This window comes from Rhinopithecus roxellana, chromosome 6 (genome assembly GCF_007565055.1).
Source record: "Rhinopithecus roxellana isolate Shanxi Qingling chromosome 6, ASM756505v1, whole genome shotgun sequence".
NCBI lineage: Eukaryota > Metazoa > Chordata > Mammalia > Primates > Cercopithecidae > Rhinopithecus > Rhinopithecus roxellana.
Genome location: NC_044554.1, coordinates 856,576 through 865,716, shown reverse-complemented (window position 1 = coordinate 865,716; position 9,141 = coordinate 856,576). Strand labels below are relative to the sequence as shown.

The 9,141-nt window shown below is 44.2% G+C and overlaps 1 pseudogene; it reads right to left on the bottom strand.

The window, feature by feature from the left end:
• Positions 1-814: 814 nt before the first annotated feature.
• LOC115898319 lies at positions 815-3,112 on the bottom strand (annotated as a pseudogene).
• Between the last annotated feature and the right edge of the window lie 6,029 nt (positions 3,113-9,141).

Below are 9,141 nucleotides of genomic sequence, written 5' to 3'. Positions count from 1 at the left end.
AAGCCATCACCTTTTTGCTATGGCATGACAAAGGGTTTTGTGAAGTTCAGGCTGATGTGGTTGAGCAGCTCCAGTGGGAATGGCCTGGGAAGCTGGGGCTGGTGGGCTTGGGTTTGAGTGATAGGCTGTGGGCCTATAAGAAGTGGATGGGCACTAAGTAAGTGCCTTGGTTGTCTGTCCACAGACCCAGAACAAGTGGCATCCCAAGAGACTGTGGGGTGCTGGCAGATACTTACTGGTTCCAGTAAAAGTCCCGTGTGGATGTAGTGATGCTGCCTCACTGGCCATTGGCTGTAATTACAGACAGGTACATGAGGTCCCCATGTATCTTGCAGTTCCCAGTGGGTGGGTTCCAGCTGCTCATGGTAGGCACTGGAAGTGTTACAGGAATGGCCAAGTTTGAATAAGCCAGGCCTGTTGGTGTGTGACCCTCTGCCCTAACGAGGACCCTCTTCCTTGCTCCCTGTAGGAGTTCCACCTTCCAGTCATGGTTCTGGAGACACAATGGCCCCTCCTGGGTCCCTGGCAGGATGTGCTCAGGTGACCCACAGTTGACAGGGCCCATCTCCAAGCCATTCTTCCAATTCCCACCGTTTGAATATCTATAATAACTATATATCTATGAGGAACCCAAGGCTGGTAGTCAGCACAGGGCCAACTGGGGCCAGCTGTCTTTCTGCCTAAATGTGACCATGGTCTGGGTGTTCCAGGGCCAGACCCCTCCATCTCAGAAGGCCTGGTCCTCAGCCCCTGGCCTCCATGCTCCCTTTCCCTCTGTTCAGTCCTGGCACCAATGCCTCCCATCCGTCTCAGGTCACCATTGGATAAAATGCTCAAGAAGGACAAGCAGCTTCAGTCGAGCCTGCTGAAGGTGGCAGATGGGTCCAGACTCTTTAGCAGGGCTTGGACGGGGTACCTGTGGATTCAGGCCTTGAGCAGTGCGTGTAACTCTTTCAGGAACGGAGAAAAAAGGGTGTTACCAGGACCCTGCACCCTGGAACAACCCATCTAGGACAGGAAATAGTTTACAGCTATCATGGGTGATTTTAATTTTCAACTTTAGGCTTCCATTTTCAAATTCTACAATGAACACATAAGGTGGAGTTCTGGTTTCAACACATGTGCGCGCGCACACACGTGCACACACACACACACACACACACACTCACTCCTACCTCCTAGTGGGCAGGGATTTTTGTTCACAATGAATCTTCTGCCAAATGCCTCTGACGTACACGTAGGTCTTGGGGAGCCCACAGGCCAACTGTTTTGTGTACAGTTCTGTCTTCTGTAGACAGGGTCTTCAGAGCTTTGAGACTTCCACAACCTTGCCCTGCTCTTCTGGGGCAGCCCTCATGCAGGGGTGTCCTGAGGACTTCCCAGGGCACGCAACTTCAGTACTATCATCCAATGGGCGTTTCACGGAATTTTTTTTTTCCAGGAGAAATAACTTTATTTGAACTGAGAGTTGGAGAATGAGACAAGGACCTGAGACAGCATATTGGGCTAATAAGTGGAGGTGAGGTTCCAAAACGGCAGTCAGAGCTCATCCACGAAATGGACTCTACTTCCCAGCAACCTTGCAGTTAGTGCCACCAACAAAAGTCCCGCTGGGAAATGTATTTGCCACTAAATTACCGAAGTATGCCAACATTACAAAAACTATACAGGTTTTTCATCATAATTAAATTTCTACAAAACCCCTAAATCACAAGTTTTGTTTTGTTTTTGTTTTTTTGTTTGTTTGTTTTTTGAGATGGAGTTTTGCTCTCGTTGCCCAGGCTGGAGTGCAGTGGCACGATCTCGGCTCACTGCAACCTCTGCCTCCCAAGCGATTCTCCTGCCTCAGCCTCCCAAGTAGCTGGGATTACAGGCACCCACAATCACATCCGGCTAATTTTTATATTTTTAATAGAGACAAAGTTTTACCATGTTGAGCAGGCTGGTGTTGAACTCCTGACCTCCAGTGATCCACCCGCCTCGGCCTCCCAAAGTGTTGGGATCACAGGCGTGAGCCATCACACCTGGCCCCAATCACAAATATTAAAAGAAGCAATAAAAAATAACATTTTACAGATCGTAAACTTGTCTTCAACATTTAGCTCATCATCTTTGGAAAATAGCTCACCTGCTAAATTCATCAGCTATATGATCTATCCAAGCAGCAAGAAGATAGTTGTGCCATAGCAATCCAATCCTCTTCCCATTTTCTCTAGGCACTCAAGGCTGAACTGCAGGGTGAGGCCCAGGCATGGGTAGGGGTGGAGAGCACAAGGGTTACTTTCCTCCAATACAACATGAGATCTGAAGCTTGATGGGTGAGCCTAACTGGTGCTACTTGAGGGTCTGAATACAGGGTCCAGGGCCTGTATTCACGCAGGTCACTGCTGGAAGAGGAGGAGGAAGAGGAGGAATACTGGCCATGCTTCCGGTGCTTATATATGTTTTTATGAGCTTTCTTCCTTTTCTTTTGCGTCTTTTTTTTTTTTCTTTTTCTTTTTTAGACAGTCTTGCTCTGTTTTCCAGGCTGGAGTGTGGTGGCGCCATCTTGGCTCACTGCAACCTCCTCCCCACAGTTTCAAGTGGTTCTACTGCCTCAGCCTCCCAAGTAACTGGGATTACAGGCACCCACCACCACACCTGGCTAATTTTTGTATTTTTAGTAGAGACAGGTTTCACCATGTTGGCCAGGCTGGTCTCAAACTCCTGACCTCAGGAGATCCATGCACCTTGCCCTCCCAAAGTACTGAGATTACAGGTGTGAGCCACTGTGCCCAGGCTTCTGCATCTTCTTGTCCACTATCACTCCTGGTCCTAATATGCCAGGAGCCAAGGGATTCACAGGAGGCATTCCAGGGGCAGGTGGTGGGTATAAAGGTGGGTAGGGACCTGAGGGTTGGCATTTTGGATACCCTGGCTGTAGCACAGGATGAGGCGGCCCACCTGGAGGGAAAGCTGGATTTCCCTGGGGAGCTCCTGGTAGAGAAGAAAAGGGGCCTGGAGGAAAGAGTGTATTGGTAGGTGATAGGTTGGCATGATTGGAACCTCCAGGGTATCTGATGTTGGGGGGATATGGATTTGGTCCCGGCAGCTGGGCATTGGGATTGCACATGTTTAGGTGTTTCCTCCAACCTTTCCACCACCGCCTGGGTGGTGATGCCTCCTCCTTCCTAGTCTCATCATGGGATTTTAATGGTGGTTCTTTTTTTTTTTTAGAGATGGAGTCTTGCTCTGTTGCCCAGGCTAGAGTACAGTGGCACGATCTCGGCTAACTGCAACCTCTGCCTCCAGGGTTCAAGTGATTCTCCTGCCTCAGCCTCCTGAGTAGCTGAGATTACAGGTGCCTGCCACCGTGTCTGGCTAATTTTGGTATTTTTAGTAGAGATGAGGTTTCACCCCCTTGACCAGGCTGGTTTCGAACTCCTGACTTTGTGATCCACTCGCCTCGGCCTCCCAAAGTGCTGGGATTACAGGGGTGTGCCACTGTGCCCAGCTTAATGGTGGTTCTTTTAGGAAAAAGGAAAGGTTCTGTGAACAGCTATAGGCACCATTGAGCTACAGATGTTTCCCACACTGCTCTTAACAAGCAGATAGGTCCTGGGAACACGAGTGGCTCCTCCCCAGGGAACTTGAGTACCTGAGAGCTTTTGCTTTACACCCAACCTGATCTCACCACACCAGGTGGTGGTGCTGTACTGGGCAGACTTCCGCATTAGAAGACTGAAACTTTTAAAGTTTTGTTTTTTTTTTAATAAAACATAATTTATCCTTACAAATTTTGATTGGGCTGATGTCAAGCCCTGGCTAGGTACTGCCTGACTTTTTTTCAGAATCACAACTCTTTTCTTTAAGTCATGGGCCATGAAGTTAGAAGGTGCTGGTGTGACAGCCTGAGATGCAGACCTGGGCTCCAATCCCACCTTCATGTGCTCATCTGTGACACAGAGATCCCAGAAGGGGTGGTGAGGTGCTGCCTGACCCTGCGTCTAGGGACTCTCCCCAGGACAGACCACCTAACTTCCAAACCAACCCTCCATTGTGCACAGCGCTGAGCCTTCTTGTAGCTCCTCAATGCTACATAGCTCTGAGAAGTGGTCTGGCATGTTGCTGTCCAGGTGCAGTGACAAGCAGGTGCGGTGACACATGTCATCACGGACCATGAGCACCAGATAAATCTCCTGCATCATCTCCTTGGGGGACACCTGCAGGGAGAAGGCCCCAACAACTCTGATGAGAAGCCACATGGCAGGAAGCAAGGACTTACCCTTTCCGCAGCCCAAAGTCCTGTTTCCCACTTTTAGGAAATTTAAACTTTTTTTAAATTCCAGGTTTTATCCATACACACCATACCAGCCTGTGTGTGTGTGTGTGTGTGTGTGTGTGTGTGTGTGTGTGTGTGTGTGACAGGACAGAGCCTGGCCCCGTTGACTATTCCTGCAGACCAAGAAAAATTCTGATGGGGGAGATGGAAGAATAGACAGAGAGAAAATGGCAGCTTTGCCTCCTCCCTTGCCTGGTGCTAAGGTCCCCAGGGCAAAAGGATTTTACCTTCAACTTCATTAGTATACAAAATGTATACTTTAAAATTTTTCCCACTTTCTTACTAACATCACAATTTATATATTGTGTGTATATTAACAGAGATTTAACAATTTTTTTTTTTGAGACAGAGTCTCGCTCTGTTGCCCAGGCTGGAGAACAGTGGTGCCGTCTCAACTCACTGCAACCTCTGTCTCCTGGGTTCAAGTGATTCTTCTGCCTCAGCTTCCTGAGTAGTTTGGATTACAGGTGACTGCCACCACACCTGGCTGGTTTTTGTATTTTTAGTAGAGACGGAATTTCATCATATTGGCCAGGCTGGTCTCCGACTCCTGACTATTTCAAGTGATCGGCCTGCCTTAGCCTCCCAAAGTGCTGGGTACAGGCATGAGCCACCATGCCAAGTCGAGATTTAGCAATTTTATGCACCATCATTATTATAGTGGAAAATTGTATGTCTGCATCTATATTTACATTCAACAGAGAGCTTAATATTTTCATATAGTTTTATGATGTTGTACAGTATCATTTCATTTTTCAACATAATGAACTCTCTTTAACATTTTTTCTAGAACTATCCTGGTGTTGAACACCCTTAGCTCTTTTTTTTTTTTATCTTTGAAAGTCTCTTTTTTTTCTAATTTTTGAAGTACAATTTTTCTCGCATCAATTATTCCTGGTTGGTAGTGCTGTTAGTTTCATCACTTAGAAATGTGAAAGTTTATCAGAACCTTCCATTTTTTCCGACTAACTTTTTTTTTTTTTTTGAGACGGAGTCTTGCTCTGTCGCCCAGGCTGGAGTGCAGTGGCGGGATCTCAGCTCACTGCAAGCTCCGCCTCCCGGGTTTTTACGCCATTCTCCTGCCTCAGCCTCCGGAGTAGCTGGGACTACAGGCGCCTGCCACCTCGCCCGGCTAGTTTTTTGTATTTTTAGTAGAGACAGGGTTTCACCGTGTTAGCCAGGATGGTCTCGACCTCCTGACCTCGTGATCCGCCCTTCTCGGCCTCCCAAAGTGCTGGGATTACAGGCTTGAGCCACCGCGCCCGGCTTTCCAACTAACTTTTAAGCCATTTCTCCCTATATTCTTTTTATAAGACTCTGTTTTAGGCCGGGCGCGGTGGCTCAAGCCTGTAATCCCAGCACTTTGGGAGGCCGAGACGGGCGGATCACGAGGTCAGGAGATCGAGACCATCCTGGCTAATACGCTGAAACCCCGTCTCTACTAAAAAATACAAAAAAACTAGCCGGGCGACGAGGCGGGCGCCTGTAGTCCCAGCTACTCGGGAGGCTGAGACAGGAGAATGGCGTGAACCCGGGAGGCGGAGCTTGCAGTGAGCTGAGAGCCGGCCACAGCACTCCAGCCTGGGCCGCAGAGCAAAACTCCGTCTCAAAAAAAAAAAAAAAAAAAAAGACTCTGTTTTGTTTTGAGACAGACTTTCAGTCTATTGCCAGGTTGGAGTGTAGTAGCACTATCTCAGCTCAGTGCAACCTCCACCTCCCGGGTTCAAGCGATTCTCCTGCCTCAGCCTCCCCAGTAGCTGAGACGACAGGGGCACACCACCATGCCCAGCCACTTTTTGTATTTTTGGTAGAGATGGGGTTTTACCATGTTGGCCAGGATGATCTCGATCTCTTGACCTCGTGATCTGCCCGCCTCGGCCTCCCAAAGTGTTGGGATTACAGGCGTGAGCCGCCGTACCCAGCCATAAGACTCAGAGAAAAATCTAATTATTTCACTTAAACATTTTCTTAGTAGGAGCTAATCTTAGAAATTTAAACTCTATATGCCAACAGCCTGTACTATAAGGGAGTTTACTGTGTGTACGCATTTCATAGATTTCTTGCAAAAACTTATGCCATAAGAAAACTTAGAACATTGTTATACATATAGTAAATTCCCAATTGTTACCTTATTTCTCAATTATTATTTTGTACTTCTGTCTTCTTTAATATGAAGATTACCATGGTTGTGTTTTCACTTTCTGAATTGTCATGTCACATTTGTCTGTAATCTTGGTTTCAAAAGTTCTAAAATACCATGCTTGAACATGTATGTTAAAATAAAGTAACACATAATAATTTATTAAGATATTTGGCTTGTACGTTTAATTAACTATAGGTAGAATATTATTATTAGCATTTCCATCCATGTTCCTAAAACTTTATCTGAATGTTAGTACAATTTATTCCTAATTTTTTATATATCAACATTTTATACCCTACTTACTATATTTATATTGTCCTTGTATTTAGAAATGTAAGACTTTTCTTCTAAAGGCTAGATGACAGCCTTACTATTATATGTAAGAAGAGCAGCAATGTATCAATAGCATAGTTTAAATTTCTCTAGTATTATTCAAATTTTTATTCCTTAAAACTTTCTCATCAAAGCTCTTTAAGAATAATTATAATGTGTTTTCTCTGAAATGTTGTTGCCCTAACTGTAGGCTAATGATTCAAAACTCATGCTCTTCATGGCTGCACAGGCAGAGTTGAAAATTGTGGTTTTCTGGTCGGGGGGGCGACGGCTCATGCCTGTAATCCCAGCACTTTGGGAGGCCTAGGCGGGTGGATCACTTTAGGTCAGAAGTTCGAGACCAGCTTGGCTAACATGGTGAAACCCCATCTCTACTAAAAATACAAAAACTAGTTGGGTGTGGTGGTGGGTGCCTGTAATCCCAGCTACTTGGGAGGCTGAGGCAGGAGAACTGCTTCAACCCGGGAGGTGGAGGTTGCAGTGAGCTGCAATCCTGCCACCATACTCCAGCCTGGGTGACAGAGCAAGACTCTGTCTAAAAACAACAACAAAAAAAATGTAGTTATCTAGAATAAACACTATGTTTACTCAGGATTTTATGGGTGAAAGCTTATCTTAATTATGTTTTGTAATTTTATATTTCTGTATTTTTTTTAGAGTAGGATGCCTCACATCAGTTCATTGTGTTTCTGGTTTCTACAAAGTGCAGTATACGAGTCAAAATTTTTTTGATTAATGTTTAACTCTGTTTTGCAATTTTATATTTCTGTATTTTGTGTTTTAGGGTAAGCCACTTCACATCAGCTTATTGTGTTTTTAGTTTTAATTTACATATTATAATTTTGTATGACAATATTCAACTCTGTACGCCTTAAGAGTGTGGGACAAAAGTCAAATATGAATCAGCCCTATGTCTATTGTCAATATAAATATCTATGTGTTTGTTTGCTTGTATAAATACTACCTCTACTTTGTTTGTGATTTGTATATTTTTATTCTTGGCTGGTGGCCAATAATTGTTTGGTTTTGTCTAGGTGAGTAGTCATGGAAATTGTCTTAATTTTAAAATCTATTTATTGTTTATATTATTTTAGTGTGAGAGAAATACTTTTGAGGTTTGAAGGTAAATTTTGAACAAGTTTATAACTCTTTTAGGTGTCATTTAAAATTTTGATTGTGGTAAAAATACATAACATAAAATTTAGAATCTTAAATATATTTTATTATACAATTCAGTCATGTTACGTGTATTTACTAATAATATGATAAAGTTATAATCTTTTAAACTTTTAAAATAATAAAAAATAATATGATAAAGTTAAAAAGAAATGTATTTGCCCAGAGCCTGGACAACATTGCAAGATCACATCTCTTCTGAAAAGATAGATGGATGGATGGATAGATAGATAGATAGATAGATAGATAGATAGATAGATAGAAGCCAGGCATGGTGGCTTATGCTCGTAATCCCAGCAGTTTGGGAGGCCGAGGTGGGTGGATCATTTGAGATCAGGTGTTCAAGACCAGCCTGGCCAACATGGTGAAACCCCGTCTCTACTAAAAATACAAAAAGCATCTGGGTGTGGTGGTGCACACCTGTGATTCCAGCTACTCAGGAGGCTGAGACAGGAGAATCGCTTGAACTCGGGAGAGGAGGTTGTAGTGAGCCAAGATGATGCCACTGCATTTGAGCCTGGGCCAGAGAGCAAAACTCCGTTTCAAAAAAAAAAAAAAAAAATATATATATATATATATATATATATACACACACACACACACTAGTTGTGTATAAATGTGTGTGGATGCATACTCATCTGTGTGTAGCTTAATTTATTCAATTAGTCTGTTATTAAAAGACATTTAAATTGTCTCCAAACATTCATTATAATGAGCAAGGTTCAGTGAATTTTCCTTATTATCTGTTTTCTTTTGTTTCTATTTCTTTTCTTTTTTTCTTTTTCTTTTTTCTTTTTCTTTTTTTTTTTTTTTTTTTTGAGGCCGAGTCTCGCTGTGTCGCCCAGGCTGGAGTGCAATGGTGTGATCTCAGCTCACTGCAACCTCTTCTCCCAGATTGAAGGGATATCCTGCTTCAGCCTCCCGAGTAGCTGGGTTTACAGGCGCCTGCCACCACACCCAGCTAAGTTTTGTATTTTTAGTAGAGACAGGTTTTAGCCATATTGCCCAGGCTGGTCTGGAACTCCTGACCTCAAGTGATCCGCCCGCCTCCCAAAGTGCTGGGATTACAAGTGTGAGCCATAGCGCCCGGCTTTATTATATGTTTTCAAACTGCCAGCCAAAATAACAAACAGAGAAAGGCTCTCTCAAAGAGAAGATGTTTATTTGG